At 39.5% G+C, this 23,212-nt stretch overlaps 1 long non-coding RNA gene and 1 pseudogene across 2 annotated transcripts in view; one reads left to right on the forward strand and one right to left on the reverse strand.

Annotated features, from left to right (window-relative positions):
• Positions 1 to 11,938: 11,938 nt before the first annotated feature.
• The window catches only part of LOC144617414 (uncharacterized), a 30,171-nt gene continuing 18,897 nt past the window's right edge, over positions 11,939 to 23,212 (forward strand). Inside the window, exon 1 of the long non-coding RNA XR_013557908.1 lies at positions 11,939 to 12,101. This is a non-coding gene — a long non-coding RNA (uncharacterized LOC144617414). The remainder of the gene's footprint in view (positions 12,102 to 23,212) is intronic.
• LOC144612818 (cell surface glycoprotein CD200 receptor 1 pseudogene) lies at positions 17,014 to 20,346 on the reverse strand (annotated as a pseudogene). The gene is made up of 3 exons (XR_014138166.1): positions 20,338 to 20,346; positions 17,476 to 17,800; positions 17,014 to 17,357 (listed from the first exon to the last, which is right to left on the reverse strand). The product of XR_014138166.1 is annotated as a cell surface glycoprotein CD200 receptor 1 pseudogene (transcript).

Below are 23,212 nucleotides of genomic sequence, written 5' to 3' on the forward strand. Positions count from 1 at the left end.
GCTGAGTTTTGTTCAGTGATAAAGAAAAAAAAAGCCAATACCTACAATTCATTGGTTCTCCCACAGTACTGAAGTGACGCAATAAATTATATAGCAATTCATTTAGAAAGTAGCATTTTGGGAAACATAAATTACTCAGGGTAAAATGCACAAATCTTTAGTGGATAGCTTCATGAATTTTTACATGTGTATGCACCCAGATAGTCACCTCCAAAACCAAGGTAAGACCATTTCCACTCTTCAAGAAGTTTCCTTCCTGCTCCTTCTCTGTTGATATCCCTTCCCCAGAAAGAAACACTCCTCTGACTTCTATCACCATTTTGCTAGTTTTTGAACTCCATATAAATGAAATTCTTTACATAGTTCAGTTTTGTAACACTGTGAAGAGGTTTTTTGGTTTGATCATGCCATAATTTATTCATCCATTTTGTTGTGTACTTGAATTTTCCATTTCAGGAATAACATAAATAAAGCTTCTATGAACATTTGTGTTTTGTACATATCTTTTGGTTTACTTAGGCATTTAATATCTTGGGTATATACCAAAATATTAAAATTGATGGCCATAGGATAGACATAATGTGTGGCTTTAATAAAGACTTTCTATTATGAGTTGAATTGTGTTCTATCAAAATTCATATGTTGAAATTCTAACCCTCAGTTCCTCAGATGTGACCTTATTTTGATCAGGGTCATTGCAGATGTAATTAGTTATGATGAGACCGCACTGGAATAGGTTGGGCTGTAGTCCAATAACTGGTGTCATATAAAAAGAGGGAAATGGGACACAGATACACACACAGGGAGAATGCCATGTAGAGATAAAGGCAGAGATCAAGGCACACCCCCCACAAGCTGATGAACTCCCAAGATTTCCAGCACACCACCAGAAGCTAGGAGAGAAGCAAGGAATAGATTATTTTTTCTTGCTTTATAGTTTCAAGATTCTTTTGATGGTAGGACACAACACAAAGACATTTTAATAAATAAGAAGCATATCTGTTTGTTACTTATCTTTCAAAAAATGAGAAAGTTGCCATGGAGGGCCACATAGGCCTTGCCCTAACACACAGGCTAAAACCAAGTTGAAATTGTAGAATGAAGTGGATATATGGCAGGTGGGATCAGGTTAGGTATGAAGGGCTCCAAGACAGGCTAACTTGAATAATTTCCCAGGCTCATGGGCATAGTTGTCTATAAGCTTGTTCCTAGTTGTCTGATACTTGGCCCTGGGGCCTGGAATGTGAAAGCCTGGATAAGAAAAGTAGTGGGGTATGGATTTAATCAGGTGCTCAAGAGGGGAACTGACCATCCTCTAGACAAAACCTCAAAAATGGACCAGGACAGGATTTTTTGAAAATTAAGAACTATAATAAAATTGACTCATTGATCTTCACATCAGTTTTCAGTTTGTTCACTTGGGGTATTTGAATACATAAGTTGCCCTAAACAGAATACAAACCATTCTATTAGGAGAGGAAAACAAGTATAGTCCTTGTAGGCCAGTACATAGCCAAGGTCACCATTATATGGCATTAGCCTTGATAACAGATCTGGAATTTTCAGGATCTCTAACAATACCCTGGTTGAGTTGTAAATTATGTTAAAATCATGCGTTGTACATGTTCATTCATTCATTCATTCATTCATTCATTCATTTATAATATAATTTATTGTTAAATTGGCTTACAAAAACACCCAGTGCTCATCCCAACAAGTGCCCTCCTCAATGACCATCACCCATTTTCTCTCTCCCCCACCCCTCCCCCCGTCCACCCTCAATTTGTTCTCTGTATTTAAGAGTCTCTTGTGGTCTGCCTCCCTCCCTCTCAGTTTGTAACTATTTTTTCCCCTTCTCCTCCCCCATGGTCTTCTGTTAAGTTTCTTAAGATCCACATATGAGTGAAAACATATGATATCTGTCTTTCCCTGACTGACTTATTTCACTCAGCATAATACCTTCCAGTTCCATCCACGTTGCTGCAAATGGCATGATTTCATTCCTTCTCATTGCCAAGTAGTATTCCATTGTATATATAAACCACATCGTCTTTATCCATTTATCGGTTGATGATGTTTAGGCTTTTTCTATAATTTGGCTATTGTTGAAAGTGCTGCTATAAACATTGGGGTACATGTGCCCCTATGCATTAGCACTCCTGTATCCCTTAGATAAATTCCTAGTAGTACTATTGCTGGGTCGCAGGGTAGTTCTATTTTTAATTGTTTGAGGAACCTGCTCACTGTTTTTTAGAGGGACTGCACCAGTTTGCATTCCCACCAACAGTGCAAGAGTGTTCCCATTTCTTCACATCCTTGCCAGCATCTGTAATTTCTTGATTTGTTCATTGTAGCCACTCTAACTCAGTTACTAATTTTAGCCACTCCTATTGATGTGAGGTGGTATCTCAGTGTGGTTTTGATTTGTATTTCCCTGATGAGTGACGTTGAGCATCTTTTCATGTGTCTGTTGGCCATCTGGATGTATTCTTTGGAAAAGTATGTATTCATATCTTCTGCCCATTTCTTCACTGGATTATTCATTTTTCAGGTGTTGAGTTTGGTAAGTTCTTTATAGATTTTGGATACTAACCCTTTATCTGATATGTCATTTGCAAATATCTTTTCCCATTTCATCAGTTGCCTTTTAGTTTTGTTGATTGTTTCCTTTGCAGGGTAGAAGCTTTTAATCTTGATGAGGTCCCAATTGTTCATTTTTGCTTTTAGTTCCCTTGCCTTTGTAGATATATTGAGCAAGAAATTGCAGCAGCTGAGGTCAAAGTCGTTGTTGCCTGCCTTCTCCTCTAAGGTTTTTATGGTTTCCTGTCTCACATTTAGGTTTTTCATCCATTTTGAGTTTACTTTTGTGTATGGTGTAAGAAAGTGGTCCAGTTTCAATCTTCTGCATGTTGCTGTCCAGTTCTCCTAGCAGCTTTGCTAAAGAGACTGTCTTTTTTCCATTGGATGCTCTTTCCTGCTTTGTCAAAGATTAGTTGGCCATACATTTGTGGGTCCAATTCTGGGTTATCTATTGTATTTGATTGGTCTTTGTGTCTGTTTTGTGCCAGTACCATACTGTCTTGATGATTACAGCGTTGTAATAGAGGCTAAAGTCTGGGATTGTGATGCCTCCTGCTTTGGTTTTCTTCTTGAATATTACTTTGGCTATTCGGGGTCTTTTGTGTGTCCATACAAATTTTAGGATTATTTGTTCAATTGCATTGAATATGTAGATTGCTTTGGGTAATATTGATACTTTAACAATATTTATTCTTCCAATCCATGAGCATGGAATGTTTTTCCATTTTTTGTGTCTTCTTCAATTTCATTCATAAGCTTTCTATAATTTTCAACATACAGATCTTTACATCTTTTGTTAGGTTTATTCCTAGGTATTGTATGATACTTGGTGCAATTGTAAATGGGATCAGTTTCTTTAATTATCTTTCTGTTGCTTCATTATTGTATAAAAAAGCAACAGATGTGTGTACACTGATTTTGTACCCAGTTCTAGCAGTCTTTTGATGAAGTCTTTTGGGTTTTTCATGTAGAGTATCATGTCGTCTGCAAAAAGTGAAAGTTTGACTTTTTCCTTGCCAATTTTGATGCCTTTTATTTCATTTTGTTTTCTGATTGCTAATGCTAGGACTTCCAACACTATGTTAAACAATAGTGGTGAGAGTGGACATCTCTATCATGTTCCTGATCTCAAGGGGAAAGCTCGCAGTTTTCCCCACTGAGGATGATATTAGCTGTGGGCTTTTCATATATGGCTTTTATGATGTTAAGGTATGTTCCTTCTATCCCGATTTTTTGAGAGTTTTTATTAAGAAAGGATGCTGTATTTTGTCAAATGTTTTTTCTGCATCCATTAAGAGGATCATATGGTTCTTCCTTTCTTTTATTAATGTGATGTATTACATTGATTTTTTTGTGAATATTGAACAAGCCCTGCAGCCCAGGAATGAATCCCACTTGATCATGGTGAATAATTCTTTTTATATGCTGTTGAATTCGATTTGCTAGTATCTTGTTGAGAATTTTTGCATCCAGGTCCATCAGGGATATTGGCCTGTAATTCTCTTTTAGTGGGGTCTCTGTCTGGTTTTGGAATCAAGGTAATGTTGGCTTCATTGAATGGGTCCGGAAGTTTTCCTTCCGTTTCTATTTTTTGGAACAGCTTGAGAAGGATAGGTATTACTTCTGCTTTAAATGTCTGGTAGATTTCCCTAAGGAAGCCATCTGTCCCAGGACTCTTATTTGTTGGGAGATTTTTGATAACTGATTCAATTTCTTCACTAGTTATGGCTCTGTTCAAATTTTCCATTTCTTCCCATTTGAGTTTTGGTAGTGTGTGGGTGTCTAGGAATTTTTTCATTTCTTCCAGGTTATCCAGTTTGTTGGCATATATTTTTTCATAGTATTCTCTGATAATTGCTTGTATTTCTGAGGGATTGGTTGTGATAAATACATTTTCATTCGTGATTTTATCTATTTGGGTCCTCTTTCTTCTCTTTGTGAGAAGTCTGGCTAGAGGTTTATCAATTTTTTTTTTCAAAAAACCAACTTTTCTTTTCATTTATCTGTTCTACTGTTTTTTTTAATTCTATATTGTTTATTTCTGCTCTAATCTTTATTATTTCTCTTCTTCTGCTGGCTTTGGGGTTTCTTTGTTGTTCTGCTTCTAGTTCCTTTAGGAACTAGTTCCTTTAGGTGTGCTGTTAGGTTTTGGATTTGGGATTTTCTCGTTTCTTGAGATAGACCTGGATTGCAATTTTCCTCTTAGGACTGCCTTCATTGCATCCCAAAGGTTTTGGATTGTTTTGTTTCATTTTCATTTGTTTCCATATATTTTTTAATTTCTTCTTTAATTGCCTGGTTGACACATTAGTTCTTTAGTAAGGTGTTCTTTAACCATGAAATTGGGGGTTTTCCAAACTTTTTCCTGTGGTTGAATTCAAGTTTTATAGCATTGTAATCTGAAAGTGTGAATGGTATGATCTCAATTCTTTCATATTTATTGAGGGCTGTTTTGTGACCCAGTATGTAATCTATCGTGGAGAATGTTCCATGTGCACTTGAAAAGAATGTATATTCTGCTGCTTTAGAATGAAAAGTTCTAAATATATCTGTCAAGTCCATCTGGTCCAGTGTATCATTCAGGGCCATTGTTTCTTTATTGATTTGTTGTCCAGATGATCTATTCATTGTTGTAAGTGGAGTATTAAAGTCCCCTGCAATTACCACATTCTTACCAATAAGATTCCTTATGTTTGTGATTAATTGTTTTATATATTTTGGTGCTTCTGAATTTGGTGCGTAGACATGAACATTTATAATTGTTAGATCTTCTTGATGGATAGACTCCATAATTATGATATAATGTCCTTCTTCATCTCTTGCTACAGACTTTAGTTTAAAATCTAGTTTGTCTGATATAAGCATGGCTACTCCAGCTTTCTTTTGACTTCCAGTAGCATGATAGGTAGTTCTCCATCCCCTCACTTTCAATCTGAAGGTGTCCTCAGGTCTAAAATGAGTCTCTTGTAGACAGCAAATAGATTGGTCTTATTTTTTTTTTATCCATTGTGATATCCTACGTCTTTTGATTGGAGCATTTAGTCCATTTACATTCAGTGTTAGTATTGAAAGATATGGGTTTAGAGTCATTATGTTATCTGTAGGTGTCATGCTTGTAGTGATGTCTCTGGTATTTTGTGGTTCTTGCAACATTTCACTCACAGAGTCCCCCTTAGGATCTCTTATAGGGCTGGTTTAGTGGTAGTGAATTCCTTCAGTTTTTGTTTGGGAAAACCTTTATCTCTCCTTCTATTCTGAATGACAAGTTTGCTGGATAAAGGATTCTCGGCTGCATATTTTTTCTGTTCATCACATTGAAATTTCATGCCACTCCTTTCTGGCCTGCCAAGTTTCAGTAGATAGGTCTGCTACTACCCTTATGTGTCTACCCTTGTAGGTTAAGTCCCATTTATACCTAGATGCTTTCAGAATTCTCTCTTTATCTTTGTATTTTGCCAGTTTTGCTGTGGTATGTCATGTAGAAGATGGATTCAAGTTATCTCTGAAGGGAGTTCTCTGTGCCTCCTGGATTTCAATGTCTGTTTCCTTCCCCAGATCAGGGAAGCTCTCAGCTCTGATTTGTTCAAGTACAGCTTTGGCCCCTTTCTCTGTCTCTTCTTCTTCTGGAACTCCTATGATATGGATATTATTCCATTCCATTGAATCACCTAGGTCTCTAATTCTCCCTTCATGACCCAGAATTTTTTTTATCTCTCTTTTTCTCAGCTTCCTCTTTTTCCATAATTTTGTCTTCTATTTCACCTATTCCTCCTTCTGCCTCTTCAATTCTTGCTGTCACTGCCTGCAGTTTATTTTGCACCTCATTTACAACATTTTTAATTCATCATGACTATTTTTTAGTTCCTTGATCTCTGCAACAATAGATTCTCTGCTGTCTCCTTTGCTTTTTTCAAGCCCAGCAATTAATCTTATGACTATTTTTCTAAATTCTTGTTCAGTTATATTGTTTATATCTGTTTTGAGCAATTATTTAGCTGTCATTTCTTCCTGGAATTTCTTTTGAGGAGAATTCTTCCATTTCATCATTTTGCTAGTTTTCTGTCCCTTATAATTTTAATAGCTCATTATGTGCCCTGCTCCTGAGAGCACTACTATATTGAAAAGGGGTCATATACTGTCTAGGGCCTGGCCCTTCAGGAGGTGTTTTTTGGAGAGTGTTCCTTGCTCTCTGTTGTTGTGACTTTGGTTACTTTTTCTCCCTACTTGTAGTGATGTTTTGGACCCTCCACCAGGTGTGCTTTGATATGTTCCTTGAAGTAGTCCTGGAAAGGAAAACAAACATACAAACAAAAAACAAACAGAAAACAAAAACACACGAGCAAACAAACTCTCAGACAATAAGAATTGTCTGAGAATTAAACCAGGCAATGCAACAGCCTTGGTCTGGAGGAGAGCTGTCTGGTTCATCAGTGTCAACCCGCTCCCATAGATACACAGTTGCAAGGTGCAGAGGGGCGTGGTTTGGTATAGGCATGTCCCACCTCCACTGTGGGCCCTTGATCCGTTCCCTGAAGCCACCCCACCTATGGCTCATCAGGTTGTCCCAGTGGGTCCCTGGAAGCCACTCTGACTCTTTTCCTTCAGGAGTCTTGGGGTTCAAAGTCCTTTGGCCTCAAGATGGCTTTGTTTGAGAGAGGAGGGAGCTTCAGATCTCCCTACTTCTCCACCATGTTGGGCCCTCCCTCCACCACCACCCCCACCCCACTTCTGAGGAACTGTGGCTTTGACCTGCTCAGATTCTCTGGAGGAGTGTCTCACTGAGCAATGGCCAGTATGGCCCATCCCCAGGAACGTTCATGAGACTGTGCTGCTGCTTGTGTCCAGAGACTGCGGCTGGGTGCCAGCCTACCCCAGAAAAAGTTCACACAATCTTGTAAAAGTAGTGTTTCAGGGTTTATGGAAAATCACAACACACACCCAGCACCAGGCTTCACCCTTAACATCCTTGTTCCAACACCAGAGAATGTGGTTGTTCTCTGGGGTCCATTGGAACCTTTGCCCGTGGGGTGGCCACACAGCCTCTACTAAATGTCCTCCCCGCAGTGGAACCACCATTCCCTGTGTGGCCATGGACCCCTTGGACCTCACTCTCTGCTCCTGGGAATTCTTCCTTCCCACCAGAATACTGCCAGGTATCAAGCTGCAGAGCCTCAGACTCTGTGCTCCCCCTGTTTATGAGTCTTGATGGAATTTAAAACCTCTTTTTTCTCCTTTCTCCCTTTTTTGGTTCAGTCCCTGTGGCTGCTTCTACTTTCTCTCCAGCTGATTATTGGGGCGGGCGTGTTTTTCCCATACTCTCCCCCTGTCTCCGTCCTGTCTCCTCAAGCAAAAACAGCTCCCTGCCCTCTGTGGCTTCTCTCTCCCCCACTTCACCTCTCTGCACTGTGTATCTGCCGAGTTCTGTGGTTCAGGTTGTGCAGGTTGTTGTATTAATCCTCAGAGCAGTTTTCTAGGTGTGCAAGATGGTTTAGTGTTGCTCTGGCTGCATTTCAACAACGAGAGACGCAAAAAAACTTCCATGCTGTTCCGCCATCTTGGCCCTTGCTCCCTGAGTTATACATTTTATGATGATAATATTTTGGTGAGTTACTTGGTTCAAGGTGGCAAGTCCAGCAGATGCATTGCTGGAGGATATGAACTATATATAGTTCTGTAAGGAGCATGTAATGATTAGTGACATTTGTACCCAAGAGGAAGGGCAAGTTGTGGTGGCCACTGTCAGAGATGCAAGGTGGGAGGCTGTGATGACAAACTAGAGGTGGGAAGCAGGAGAAGGCACCAGGGAGTGGCTGCCTCTCCCCCCACCAATGGGGGGGGAGGGGGTGCAGGGGTGGTGGGAATGGACCCGTATAAGGCAGTTGTTTCCTGGGGAAAGAAACAACATCCATGAACTTTTTAGAATGACACAGATGGTAGTAACCTCTCCCAGATTTTCCTTAGACATGGGAGTGTAAGGATGAACATTTTGCCAGAGAACAGATTGTATATTAGGATTATGAACTAAACAAATGGGGAGGGGCAGGTTTTTGTGTCAGAAACTTGTGGGCTATTTATGGCCATCAGTCCAAAGATTCCAGGAGGTATGAAAACAGGCAGCTAAAGACTGTACAGTGATTGAGTCTCTGAGAGTACTCTTGGGAGGGCCTTTTGATTTTAATTCAGATGTATGGTAGAACCTTTTGTTGGGGCTGGATGTCACTTAACATGACCTCATTTATAGGTAGCAGCTTCAGGGAGATTAAGTGAAATTAGTAAATGAGGAATATCTTGCCTCCAGAACCCAAAAGGTATTAAAAGACGTTGGATTTATATGTCCTTACTGATTATGTTAAACAAAACTCCTTGGATGAGAATGTTATTAATGTAATGTCGTACTTGTGTTCATGAAGAAAGGTGGATACAGTTAAAATCCTATCTGAATAAGTACCTAGTAGTGCAATTGCTGGGTTGTAGAATAGCTCTATTTTTAATTTTTTGAGGAACCTCCACCCTGTTTTCCAGACTGGCTGTACTAAGTCAGTCAGAGAAAGACAAATATCATATGATTTCACTCATATGTGGACTTAAGAAACAAAATAAATGAACATAGGGGAAGAGAAGGAAAAAGGAGAGGGAGGTAAGCTGTAAGAGACTCTTAAATACAGAAAAAAAAAAACAAACTGAGGGTAATCGGAGGGGTGGGAGATGGCGGCTAAATGGATGATGGGCATTAAGGGCACTTGTTGAGATGAGCATTGGGTGTTATATGTAAGTGATGAATCACTCAGCTCTACTCCTGAAACTGATACTACACCATATGTTAACTAACTTGAATTTAAGTAAATAAATTATTTAAAGAGTCCTGCCTGCAAAATCTGTGTGTAATGGCAGAGCTGCTGAGGTACTCCATGGGCAGTCCAGTAAAGGTATATTGTGTTCCTTTGGAGCTGACGACAAACTGAGAAGCTGTTGAAATAAACACTGAATAAAACATATTAGATGATGTTACTATTTTTAATAATGTTCGATATTGAGCTGTAAGGGGGGAAGCAATGTCATTAAGATTGGAATAATCTAGCATGAGGCACCATTCATTCTTTGTGGATTTAAGACCAGGCCAAACTGAGCTGTCAATCGGGGAGTCAGTGGGAATAATGACCTTTTTATTGATTAGGTCCTATAGAATGTTTCAATCATTAAGGGACCTGTTTTAACTTACACTGAGCCATATTAACTATTTTACCTGAAGCTCAGGGTTCTGATTTTATCAATTTTATGAAATAATGTGTATGTTTATGTATTTATTTATTTAATTTTAGTTGATTACTTATTGTGTCAGACAGAGTGTGTATGCCTACTATTTTAGTCTTTTCAGGCTACTACAACAAAACACTGCAGACGAGGTGACTTATAAACAGTAGAAATTTATTTCTCACAGTTCTTGGGGCTGGGAGGTTAAAGCACAAGGCACCAGCAAATCTGGTATCTGCTGAGAAGCTGATTTCTAGTTCATAGACCAATTTTTCACTGTGTCCTCACATGGTAGAAAGGATGAGCTAGCTCTCTGTGGTCTCTCTGGGCACTCATCCCACTCATGAAGGCTATGTTCTTATGACTTAATTAGCTCCCAAAGTCCCTGCCTCCAAATGCCATCACATCAGAAAAATAGGTTTCAATACAAAAATCGGGGTGAGGGAGACACAAATATGCAGTCTATAGCAGACTGAAAACACATCTTATGGCTGCACCCTGGAAAGTGTGGCCCGTGTTTCCTATTGGTCCCATTGCCCTTAGGTGACAGTATCCAGGAAGTGGAGTCTAGCCATTTAGGACTGTTGTTTGCTTTTTCTTAATCTTCCAACACCAAGAAAATCTGGCTAAGGAGACACATGGAAACCATCAGCAGACACAGCAGCAAGCTGCAAGTTAAAGCACAAGCTTACCAACAGGCAACACTTCCTTCCCAAGCTGTTCTCCTGGTGGTTTGGAATAAATTAGTAAGGCAAAAGCAGACCCCCAAGAAGCTATGCAAGAGTAAGCAGTTGTGTCCATGCAATCTTGCCCACAGTGCCAATGTTTTATAAGATCAAAGATTTTTTTTGATGATGGGACACAACACAATGACACTCAGATAGATGAAAGGCAAACTGTCTATGATAATTCCAAATGAAAGACACCTGCCATGCTTGGCCATGCAGGGATGAACCAGGTTCAGGGTGACAGTGAGAACTGTAGGGAGAAGCTTACGTAGAGCAGAGTTTACTAGGTTTCCTGATTTCCCATGCATTGGCTAATTTGAATGATTTCATGGGATCCAGGGCACAAGTGCTATCTCTAGTTATCTGGTGTTGGGTCCTGGGGCAATCAGGGTAGGTACATGTTGACCCAGAGTAGGAGCCACCGTAAGGAAGTGGTTGAGACGTGGACTTAAGTGTTCAACAAGGAGAACTAACTGCCTCTAGCCAGGGCCTCAAAAATGAACAAAAACAGCACTGGGGAAACTATCTCAAATAGCGCTCAGAAAAAACCCACCCTGCTGACACCGTGATCTTGGAATTCTAGCCTTCAGAGCTGTGACACGATCATTTCTGATGTTTCAGCCACTTTGTTTGTGGTAACTGATTGAGGCAGCCCTAGAAAACTAATACTCTTCCCAACTAATAGTGCCATTTTTCATTCCTACCATTGCAGATGGCCAGTTGCACATGTCCTCAGCACATCTCCCAAGACAGCTTGTCACATCTTACTTCTCAACTGAGATTGGCCACATTTCAAGTAGTCACCAGCCCTTGTGGCTGACAAATAAGATATTGAATGTGATATTCTAGAGCATGATTTGTTTTTATGGTCCTTATGATGCTCAAAACTTTTCTGGATAACATTATTTCTTAAAAGAACAAGTATATTTAATCCTTTCACAGAATGTGAGAATATTGTCAAAAATTATTCTGAACTATTCTTCAACATACAATTTTAAATGGTCGAGATACAGTTTATAATACAGCCATCAAAATGGACATAAACTTTGAATTCTTCTGGAATTGTTTACTCAAATTTTGCAGTAGAATTTAAATGCATGATTTGGGTCACAACATAGGAACAAGAAGAAGAAGAAGAGGAAGAAGAAGAGGAAAAAGAAAGGGAAGAAGGGGAAGAGGAAAAGAAGGGGGAGGGGAGGAGGAGGAAGAGGAGAAGAAGGAGAAGGGGAAGAAGGGGAAGAGGAAGGAGAACAAGAACAAGAACAAGAACAAAAACAAAAACAAAAAAGGAATAAAGAAAATTCCATTCTCTGTAAGTTTCCTTAAAGTTTCTTGTTTTTTTTTTTTCTCTTCCATGTTACAGGTAACTAAAGTGCATTTTTCAATCACAGAAAAAGCACTTAACAAAATTCAACAACCAGTTGTATAAGTCCACTCTGGATGCTGTGGCGAAATACCACAAACTTAGTGACTTCAGAGAAATTTATTATCTCACAGCTCTGGAAGATAGATGTCTAAGATCAAGGTACCAGCAAAGTTCTGGTAAGTTTTCTCTTTCTAAGAGACAGCTGCTTTCTTGTATTGTTTTCAGATGGCTTTCTTCTGCCTAGGTTCTTGCATGAGAGACACCTCTGGTGCCTCTTCTTTCTTGACGACTAATAGTTACATTAGATTAGGGCCCCACCCGGATGACCTCATTAAAGGCCCTACATCCTAACACACTCACATTGGGCATTAGGGTTTCAACATATCTATTACCATAACACAAATTGATGATAAAACCTCTCATAAAAAAAAAGGAATAAAGGAAACTTCCCCATTTTGATGAAGAGCATCTATAAAAACCTACAGCTCACATATTAATTAATTGTGGAAAATTGAATGTTTTCCACCTAAAAGAGAGAATGAGGCAAGGATGCCTGCTCTTACAACTCTTATTCAATATAATTTTGAAAGTTCTAGCCAGTGTAATAAAGCAGTAAAACTAAATACAGGGCATACAGATGAGGAAAGAGAAAGAAATCTGTTCCTATTTGAAGATGATGTGATGGAACTGTTTTGTATGGTTTTTTTTTAATTTTTTTAACGTTTATTTATTTTTGAGACACGGAGAGACAGAGCATGAACAGGGGAGGGTCAGAGAGAGGGAGACACAGAATCTGAAACAGGCTCCAGGCTCTGAGCTGTCAGCACAGAGCCCGACGCGGGGCTAGAACTCACGGACCACGAGATCATGACCTGAGCCGAAGTCGGCGGCTTAACCGACTGAGCCACCCAGGCGCCCCTAGAACTGTTTTGTATCTTGATCAATGTCAATATCCTAGTTGTTTTTGTACTATAGTTTGCAAAATGCTACTACTGGAGGAAACTGGGTTAAAGGCACATAGGATTCCTCTAGATTATTTCTTACAACTGCTTGTGAATCTGCAATCATCTCAAAATAAAAATTGAATTCAAAAAATAAAAATTAAAAGAATATTCCATTCTCTCTTTCATAATTATGCTTAAATAATTTCCCCTTGGGTGTTACAAGTAACTAAAATACACTTTTTTTATTATGGCAATTATGCATAACTCAAATTTTACCATTTTATCCATTTGAAAGTGTACAATTCAGTGCTACTTAGTAATTCCCAATTTAAAGAAATCATCACCGCTACAAAGTTCCAGAGGGTTTTCATCATCCTAAAAAGAAACTCTGCTGTCATAAATATCCACCCCACACACCCTGGCAATCATTAATCTGCTTTCTATCTCAATGGATTTGCTTATTGTAGATATTTCAGGTAAATGGCATCATACGATATTTGGTATTTTATGTCTGGCTTCTTTCATGTAGCATAGTATTTTAAAGGTTTATCCATGCTGTGGCATGTATCAGTACTTCTTTTCTTTCCATAACTTAATAACATTCCCTTGTATGGATATACCACCTTTGTGTATACATCCAACAACTGATGAGATTTGGATCGATTCCTACTTTGACTATTGTGAACGGTGCTCCTATGAACATTAGCATACAAGTTTTTGTTTGAACACCTGTTTTCAACTCTCTTGGCTATGTACCTACAAGTGGAATTGCTAAACCATGTGTAATTCTATGTTTCAGTTATTACACACTCACCAAATTGTTGTTCATCATAGTAACACCATGGAACTTTTCTACTAACAATACATGAGAATTCCAATTCCTCCAATCCTGGCCTACACTTGTTATTTTCAGAATGATTAGCCATCCTATTTGGTGTGAAGTGATCTCACTGTAGTTTTCATTTGCCTTTCCCTAGTAATGAATAACACTGACGATGTTATCATGTGTTATTAGCCAACTATCACTGACTATTTGTAAATGTTCCTTGGAAAAAAGCCTATTAAAGGTCTTCACTCAGTGTTTAATTAAGTTGTTTGATTTGAGCAGTAAAAAATTTTTTATATATTCTGGAATACTTAAATCTTATCAGATTTATTATTTGCAATTATTTTTTCACATTCTATGGGCTGTTTTTCATTCTTGATATGTATTCTGATACACAAAACTTTGTAGACAAGAACTGTTAATTTCGATAAACTGTAATTTCTCTATGTTTTCTTCGGATCCTTGGACTTTTGATGCCATATCTAAAAATCATTGCCAAATCTAAAGATAGAGTTAATACCTTACACTTCTTAGATTTTGATCATTTTAGCAATCATATTTAAGACTTTGATACAATTGGGGTTAGTTTTTTAATATGGTGTCAGATAAAGATCAAATTTCATTCTTTGCAGGTGATGGTCCAAAGCATAAACTTTGGAGTAAATCTCAAAAGAATAGAAATGTAGTGTATAATTTCTAGTACAATAAAAATGGAACTTTTAAAGCTCTGTAACATCTAAAAATATGGGGGGGGGGTGGAATATAAGCACAGAAAAATCAGGATAAATATAAATACAGTATTATAAACATACAAATAAATAAAGAAGAAATAAATAAGAAGAAATAAATAAATAATTATAAATATAAATAAAGACCACATAAGAGGAAAATGACAATGGTATTAAAAAAGGAAAGTCAAGAATTAGAGATGGTTTCATGAGGAAGGAAGGACCAATTCAGTTTCTCTAAAGATTATAGTCTAAATGAGGCAAACATTCTGTGTTTTGCAAGATACAGTTCTTAAAATGAAAATATGGTTTAGGGTATGTATAAAGAGTACATGGTCGATAATTAACAAAATAAGTACACCTGAATATTAGCATTATAAAATTAGAATTTTTACTTTCTAATTAAAATACTAATATGAGGCAAATTAAAAATTATATAGCTATATTTTGACTTTACGGCTTAAATTTTTGCAAATATTCTTTTTAATGTTACCTTACCTCCTCAACAACTAAAGTTGCTTCTTTTTTTTTAACTAGCATTTTCTGCAAAATATAAAAATAAGCTGGAGTGAATGAAGGAAACATCAGTATTTAGTTAAAAATGGGAAAACAAAATAGTATACTATTGACAAGTGTGGTTCATTTTTTATAGAATCCATAGTAAATCAGAACTGAACTACCAGAAATAAGAATGATGCTTGTGGTTAATACACATAGACAAGATAATTCCAGATTTTGGAAAAGGAAGTGGAATTATGAAACAGAAGCCTAATATATGTTACACATGTAACACAAAATAAATTATTGTACTTCTTTCCGGGTATAGAAATTTAGCATACACAATCTCTCCCAAGATCCTGTCCTAAGTGGCATAATTCACTGTGCTTGCATGCCTAAGTAATCAAGCAAGTCCCTCTTGTCATTTGGAGTAGTCTAAATCTAACACATTTAGGATGTGCTTCTTGATTATGGGAAGTTGATGTTAGCATATTAATTTCATCTTTCAGTTCCCCTTTTCTGACTCCTTCTGGCCCAATAAAGGTGAGGGAGAAAAAAACAGCCAACACCTGCAAATTTTCAAAAGGCAAATGGATCCCACAATGACCAAGATAATAAAAACAAAGAAGGTGATATACACAATATTTAAGTTTAGTGGTGACTGGTCTGTAAATATAGACACAAAAAACATATGGTTTAACTATAGTCCATCTGGACAGTGGAATATTATTTAGCACTAATAAGAAATGAGCTGCCAAGCCATGAAAAGACACAGAAGAAATTAAATGGATATTACTAAGTGAAAGAAGCCAGTCTAAAAATGCTACATTATTTTTTCTTAGTGTTTATTTTTGTGAGAGAGATTGAAGAGAGACAGAACTTGAGCAGGGGAGAGGCAGAGAGAGACAGAGATATAGTATCTGAAGGAGGCTCCAGGCTCCGAGTTGTCAGTACAGAGCCCGACATGGGGCTCAAACTCATGAGTCGTGAGATCATGACCTGAGCCAAATTCAGACACTTAACTAACTGAGCCACCCAGGCGCTCCAAGAATGCCAAGTTCTATCTGATTCCAAGTACATGACATTCTACAAAAGGTAAAACTATGGGGACAGTGAAAAGATCAGGGGTTGTTAGAGGTTAGGGTGGAGGGAGGGAGCAGTAGGTGAAGCCTGGAGGACTTTCAGGACAATGAAACTACTCTGTGTGAAATGGGGGATCCCTGCCATCTGCACAGTTACCAAAACTCACAGAATGTACACCTAGAGTGACCCTTAATTAAACTATGTGCTTCGAGTGATAATGTTGTATTACCATTGGCTCATTGACTATCCCAGGTGTACCTGGGTGGCATAAGTGATGGAGGCAGGGGAGGAGGGGGTGCCTGTAGTAGGGCAGGGGTTGTTGGGAACTCTGGAATTTCTACTCATTTTTCTGTAAACCTAAACTTCTCTAAAAACTAAAGTTTATTGAAAATAAGTATAGATATATACATAAAAGTATAAAATCATGTATCTCTGTGTGTGTGTGTGTGTGTGTGTGTATATACATATATATGTGTGTGTGTGTGTGTGTGTGTGTGGTTTAAGGATATCTCATAGCTCATGAAATTCACTTCTGTGACTTTATTTTAAACATTTCTTGGGGCACCTGGGTGGCTCAGTCGGTTAAGCGTCTGACTTCAGCTCAGGTCATGATCTCACAGTTAGTGAGTTCGAGCCCCGCATCGGGCTCTGTGGTGACAGCTCAGAGCCTGGGAGCTGCTTTGGATTCTGTCTCTCTCTCTCTCTCTTCCCCTTCCCTGCTTGCACTCTGTCTTTCTCTCTCTCTCAAAAATAAATATGAAAAAATTAAAAAATATATATATATATTTTATCCTTCTCCTAAAACCATAAGAATTAATTTAAAAGTACACTACTCAAGCCAGCTTACTGCTTGTATAGAAGTGTACACTTAAATTATTAAATCATGTTTATTATAATTATTAAAAAGTAAACATCATTTAAAATATGGCTTCTTAAACCAAATTCTGCATTATTCTTCTTGACATAACTCATAATGGTGGAGAAGGACATAAAAGAGAGGCTGGGGAGATTATCCTTGAGTGAAATTCTCCATACACTCCTTTTTCATTCTTCCATAGCTTCTCTGATATAATGAAAACTTCATACAAAAGCTGAAATTACTAACAGAATTCTGCTCTATGGACAGATTCCTGTTGCCAGTCAGATGATACACAAAGCAGGACACCTTAAATACCCGGTGGTCCTCCCAGCGGCACAAACTCTGGACGGTCACTGTGTCATTGCCCAGTGGCTCTTCCACAGTGTGACAATCTCCCCCTGGGGTCCAGGAGATCTGCGCCGCTGGCTTCCCTGCAGCTGCCCTACACACGATAGTTCCATTCTCAAGTTGAAACAGGGTCACGTCGGGGGGCACTGCAGAGATGCAGGGGAAAATGCTTCAGTCTTAACACACGGATATGGAATAGAGAGAGACATCTGTTTCAGTCCAAATCTGGTTATCTGACATCCCACAATATACGATGCTCCTTACCTAACGCTGTCAGGTGATATCCATGATAGAAATGCCCATGAGTTGTGACCACTTCACACCTGTAATATCCATCATGAGTGATGGCCACTCGATCGATCTGAAGGGCGGGATTCCGATCAGGTCTGGAGTCCCAGGATATTGTCTCGTCACTACAGTTTATGGCCCTGGTCTCATTTGTATCTTTCCTGTAGGCTCTGGTGCAGGAAGGCTTGTCTCTGAGGATTATTTCCCATGTGGTTACCAGCACAGTTGTCAAGCTGATGAGAGGGCAAGAGAGGATACCTTTGTATCCACAGGTACAGACAGGGAAGGGTGAGCTGAACACCTGCACAAAGAGAATAATGAAAGTACTTCATGTGTTTATTTTTCATAACATACTACGCAAAATTTTACTATAACAGGACTTTACTGGTGATCTTATTCCAGAAATATAAGGCTTACATAAAAAATTAAACTTGCACAAAATGCATATAACATGTTAAAACTAATCCAAAGATGAACCCATTTTTCTCCTTTATACTTTGGTCTTAGATAAACTATACCTATTATCATTGTGAGAAATATTTAAGCATTTATGCATTGATTCGCAGGTTTTGATATGTAAGAAACAAGAAAACACAATATAAATAAATGGACAAAATCATCTAAATCTAATGTTTTGGTCAGAGAGACTATTAGATTTATCTAATAACTCATGCTTCTTAGTATAGAAAGTAGAAAGAAAAATTGGTGAGTTGATTTTCTCCTCCTAAGTATTACGGAGAAAGAATAAGTCAGAATATCAGAACTAATAAGAAAGAATATCAGAACTAAATGCCTATCCTTACGGGTGGCACTTCAGACAAAAATAAATATAAAAAGCATAAAATGGCATTCATGTTGACCAGACTGAACATTTTTTTAATGCTTATTTATTTTCAGAGAGATAATGAGTGGGGGAGGGGCAGAGAGAGAGGGAGACAGAGAATTCCAAGCAGGCTCCCTGCTGACAGCTCAGAGCCCAACACAGGGCTCCATCCCACAAACCATGAATGAGATCATGACCTGAGCCAAAACCAAGAGTCGGATGCTTAAATGGCTGAGCCACCCGGGCACCCCACCACTACCCAGGGTGGGTATTTTTAAAGCTTTTTTTTTTTTTGGAGAATCACAATCAGTAAAATCAACAGATCTTTCTTCCTTCCTTCCTATTGAGTCACACGTACACTGCCAAACAGTTCAACTGTGAACTCTGCTCACAGATTGCGTCTCTATATTCGAATTACAAGAATTACATAAATTCACTCCCTTTGTCCAACTTTAAAGTCAAAATTAAGCCCTGCGACATACAACATAATGGGTGTCTGACCGGGAGGGGTTTGCTGAGACAGGATTAAGGAAGTCAGGGTCCATGCACCTGTAACCCAGCTGACTGGCAAGGAGCTCATCACTTTACATTGAGCAGAACTAGCGTGATGGGGCAAAATTGTTTTGTGCATGGAGCTTGTGGGTGCTAAACTCTCATTTGAGATCCCTCCTCTCCTTTTTTGGTGTATCCTGCCTCTTCTGTGATGATGGACTCATGCCCTCGCATTTCACAGACCAATCAAGATCCCATAACTACAGGAAGCAAGGAGGATACTTCCTTACTTACTCCTTTTTGAGAGAGAGGCTGAGGGAGAGGGAGTGAGGGAAACTTACATAGGCTCCGAGACCAGCATGGAACTTGGATGGGGCTTGATCTCACGACCATAAGATCATGACCTGAGCCTAAATCAAGAGTCAGACGCTTAACTGACTGAGCCATCCATGTGCCCCATTGGGGGGTGGCAGGCAGATTTTACAGCAGATCTGAGAGGGGAGTAAAATCCATGAAGCATGTGCACAGTGAAAATGAGCCTTGGCCAAGGTTGGAGGCAAGCAAGAAGTTAGCTGATTAGGAACAGCTAGAGGGGGGATGTGGGTGAACATCCCTGTGCCTCAAAACAAGATGCTGAAGATGAAACCACAAAGGGAAGAGGCTGGTGAATGTTCTTTTGTGTTCTCAGGGATTTGCACTTCTGCTTCTGAACAGTCTAAGGTTTTAATATTTTGCCTGCTATTGAGCCTTAAGGCCTGATTCTATTCTTTTAAAAGAAATTACTAGCTAATCAAATTATCAAATGCATTTTAATAGGGGTGCCATCTCCAGAGAAGTGGCTCCCAGGGTGAGGATCCCAAGCACCATGGACAATCCCTGTTCTTTCACCTTCCTCTGCTCTAGGACCCTCCAGCAATCCCCCTTCACCTGTGATGGGACTTCTGTGATTCCTGTCAGTCACCCTTTCTTTATCCTTCTCTTTCTCTATTCACACCTGTTGCGATAATTCACCAGTGACCAGTCACTCCCCCACACTCAGTGGGGTTGGCACCTGTCTAACAAATATAATCTCCTCACAGCCCTGTGATCAACTACCGTGATTTCACTTCCTGGTCACAGAGGGATAGCAGGTGGATTCTTCTATTGGCTCCAGAACCAGCAGTCACCTTCCAGCTTCTCTGCATCCTGTGTCTATGACTCTCCTCCAGGCTCCTCCAGCCCTTCTGCACACAGACCAATCCCTATGAGATTTTGGGCTTTTCCTTTCTGTCCTCACTGCCAGATATTAGATTACGACCCCATCACCACACACCTGGATTCCTGCAGAAGTCTCCTGATGTCTGTGTCCGTCTCAAATCTCTCCCCTCTTCGGTTCACACCTGACCTTGCAGCAGGTCCAGGATTCTGGGACACGGGTGTGATCCCCTCCATCTAACACCCCTCAGAGACCTCTCCCCACCCGAAGACAGCACTTACATGTCCTTATGTTGCCTTTGAAAGCCCTCTTTTGCAGATGGACTTACCTTTGCCATCTTATCACCCCTCAGTCGCCCCCACACTTTGCAAAGAAAACACCAAGCACCGCTGCATATCTGGGTCTTTCCTCACATCGTTCCTGCAGACTGGGGTGGCCTACAGACCACTCTTTGTCCACGAAAACGCTCCTCTTCCCCTAAGAGCCATTTCACACGCTGCACCTGCCGTGAAGCCTTCTCAGAGCCTTGCTGCTTCGCCTTCTCCTCTACACTCCCAGCACACTTGATGTGAGTGCTCATCTCCTCCGTCAAATGCCATCTGTGCTGACATCTGGGCTCCCCTGCGAAATGAGCCCCTTAGGGTGCTGTGGGGCTCTAGCTACTCTTGTTTGTCCCCGTGTTCCCCACATGGCCTAGCACAGTGCCTGACAGGGAGAGCTCCATAATCCTCGGATGGAATGTGCACTGCCCGGGGGGGAGGAGGCCTGGGGTCATTCAGGGTCCCTCACACCTCAGCACTCAGATCATCATACTCTTCAACTGGGCTCAGGCCGGCCCCCTGACCAGCCCATCAACCCTGTTTCTAAGGAAGTTCAACACTTTTTCCCTTTAGTACTGGCCTGTAGGAAAAAATTAAAAACATATTACCTTCCATAGGAAGTATGAAACGTCTCTGCTTTCCATCCATGAATGTACTATTCGTTGAAGGTAGAAGATATTCAGGGAAAAGTAAATGAAATGAACTTCAGGGACTGAAATTGAGTGTCAGCCACTGTTTATTCATACATCTTACATACAACATGATAGAAAATCAGTTGTCACTAAATTCCACAAAAAGCTTTACAAAACAGAAATTAGAAGTTATTTCATCATTATGTGGAAAAAACAGGTTAACATTTAAAATTACATTGCAGGCTTTTAATCAATAATTTCCCATTTTTGAGACACCTTGTTCTGTACTTGACAATAATTTTCTCCAGGGCAACCCTGCCTCCACTCCTCTCCTAGCCACAGTGGATTGTTCCATCATGGGTACCTCACATGATGGGGACTGAGTATAGTGTTTTCTCCAGATCCACCTCCTGATTAAAGTTGTTTGATCCACTGGTGGGCACCTCACCCAGCTGCGCAAATGAGAGTACTTTCACGAGAATTTTGGAACCAGATTGAGACTAGTCCATTCTTCTTTTCCTCCCCTTTTCTTACAGTGATTGCTAAATTTATGTGTCCATTTTATGTGTTCTCGATGTTTCTGTGAAAGTATTTTTTAAAATTTTTTTAATTTTTATTTATATTTGAGAGAGGGAGAGAGACAGAATGTGAGTGGAGGAGGGGCAGAGAGTGAGGGAGACACAGAATCTGAATCAGGTTCCAGGCTCTGAGCTGTCAGCACAGAGACCAATGTGGGGCTGGAACTCACAAAGCCGTGAGATCATGACCTTAGCCGAAGGCAGACCCTTAACTGACTGAGCCACCTAGGTGCCCCAAAAGTATTTTTTTTATAGATAAGGTTAACATTAATATGAGTAGACTTTCAGTAAAGCAAATTACCTTCCATAATGTCGGGAGGCCATGTTCAAACAGTTGAAGGCCTTATTTTAATAAAAGACTGACCTCTAGGAAAGGGAAATTCTATAGCAGACTGCCTTTAGACTCACTACTCCTCTTCCCTGGGTCTCCAGCTGCTGGCCCAGCCTGCTGATTCTGGACTTGCCAAGCCTCTACACTCTTGTGAGCCAGTTCTTTAAAATAAATCTCTCTCTTTTCCCTCCCTCTCTCCCTCCTTCCTTCTGTCTCTCCCTTCACTCTCTGTTATTCTGTTTCCTTGAGGACTGATGACTGTCCTGGAAAGAAGGAAGCAGAAGCAGAGAGAGAGAGAGAGAGAGAGAGAGAGAGAGACTCCTCACCTAGCTAAAGTTTCTAATTCCATCCTTCCTGAGACCCACATGCATTCCTTCCCTTGGAATTCCTGACAATCAAAGACTTTTCTGATAACCAAAGTAGTCCTAATCTACTTCAAATCTGGGTTCTGAAAAGATCTGTAGTGAAGTAAAACACAACAATTTTTTTCTAAATTATGATTTATCCTGGGAATATTCTGTGTGTGCTTGAAAAGACTGTATTCTGCTATTGTTGGAAACAATGTTCTGTACATATCTGTTGGGCCATTTGGCCTACAGTGTTGTTCAAGTCCACTGTTTCCTTATTGGTCTTATGTTGGAATGATCTTTTAATTTTCCAATGAAAAGGTACAGTTAGAGTTCCCTGAAAATGCTGTATTGTTTTCTATTTCTTCTTCAGGTCTGTCAATATCTGCTCTATATATTTAGATGCTCTGATGTTGGATGAATAAATATTTACATGTGTTTGGCGCCTGGGTTGCTCAATTGGTTAAGCATCCAACTTCAGCTCAGGTCACTCTCTCATGGCTAATGAGTTCCATCCCTGAGTCAGACTCTGTGCTAACAGCTCAGAGCCTGGAGTCTACTTTGGATTCTGTGTCTCTCTCTCTCTCTACCCCTCTCCTGCTAATGCTGTCTCTCAAAAATAAATAAACATTTAAAAAATTTTTTTAAAATATTTTCAAATGTTAAATCCTCTTGATGAATTGGCTTTTTACCATTAGAGACTGAAATGTTCTGTCTTTAGTTACATTTTTTAACTTAAAGTCTATTTTCTCTAATATTAAATATAGCTATCCTTACCTTCTTTTGGTTTTTATTCCCTGGAACAGCTTTTTCCATCCATTCACTTTCAGCCTACATGTATCCTTGACTAAAGTCAGTCTCTTGTAGTAGCATATTGTTGAATCTTGTTTTTTTTTTATCTATTTGCCCACTATATACCATGTGATTGGAGAATTCAGTCCATTTAATTTTTTTTTTAATGTTCATTTATTTTTGAAAGAGAGAGACAGTACAAG

Source organism: Panthera onca, chromosome C2 (assembly GCF_046562875.1).
Source record: "Panthera onca isolate mPanOnc1 chromosome C2, mPanOnc1 haplotype 2, whole genome shotgun sequence".
In the NCBI taxonomy this organism is placed as follows: Eukaryota; Metazoa; Chordata; class Mammalia; order Carnivora; family Felidae; genus Panthera; species Panthera onca.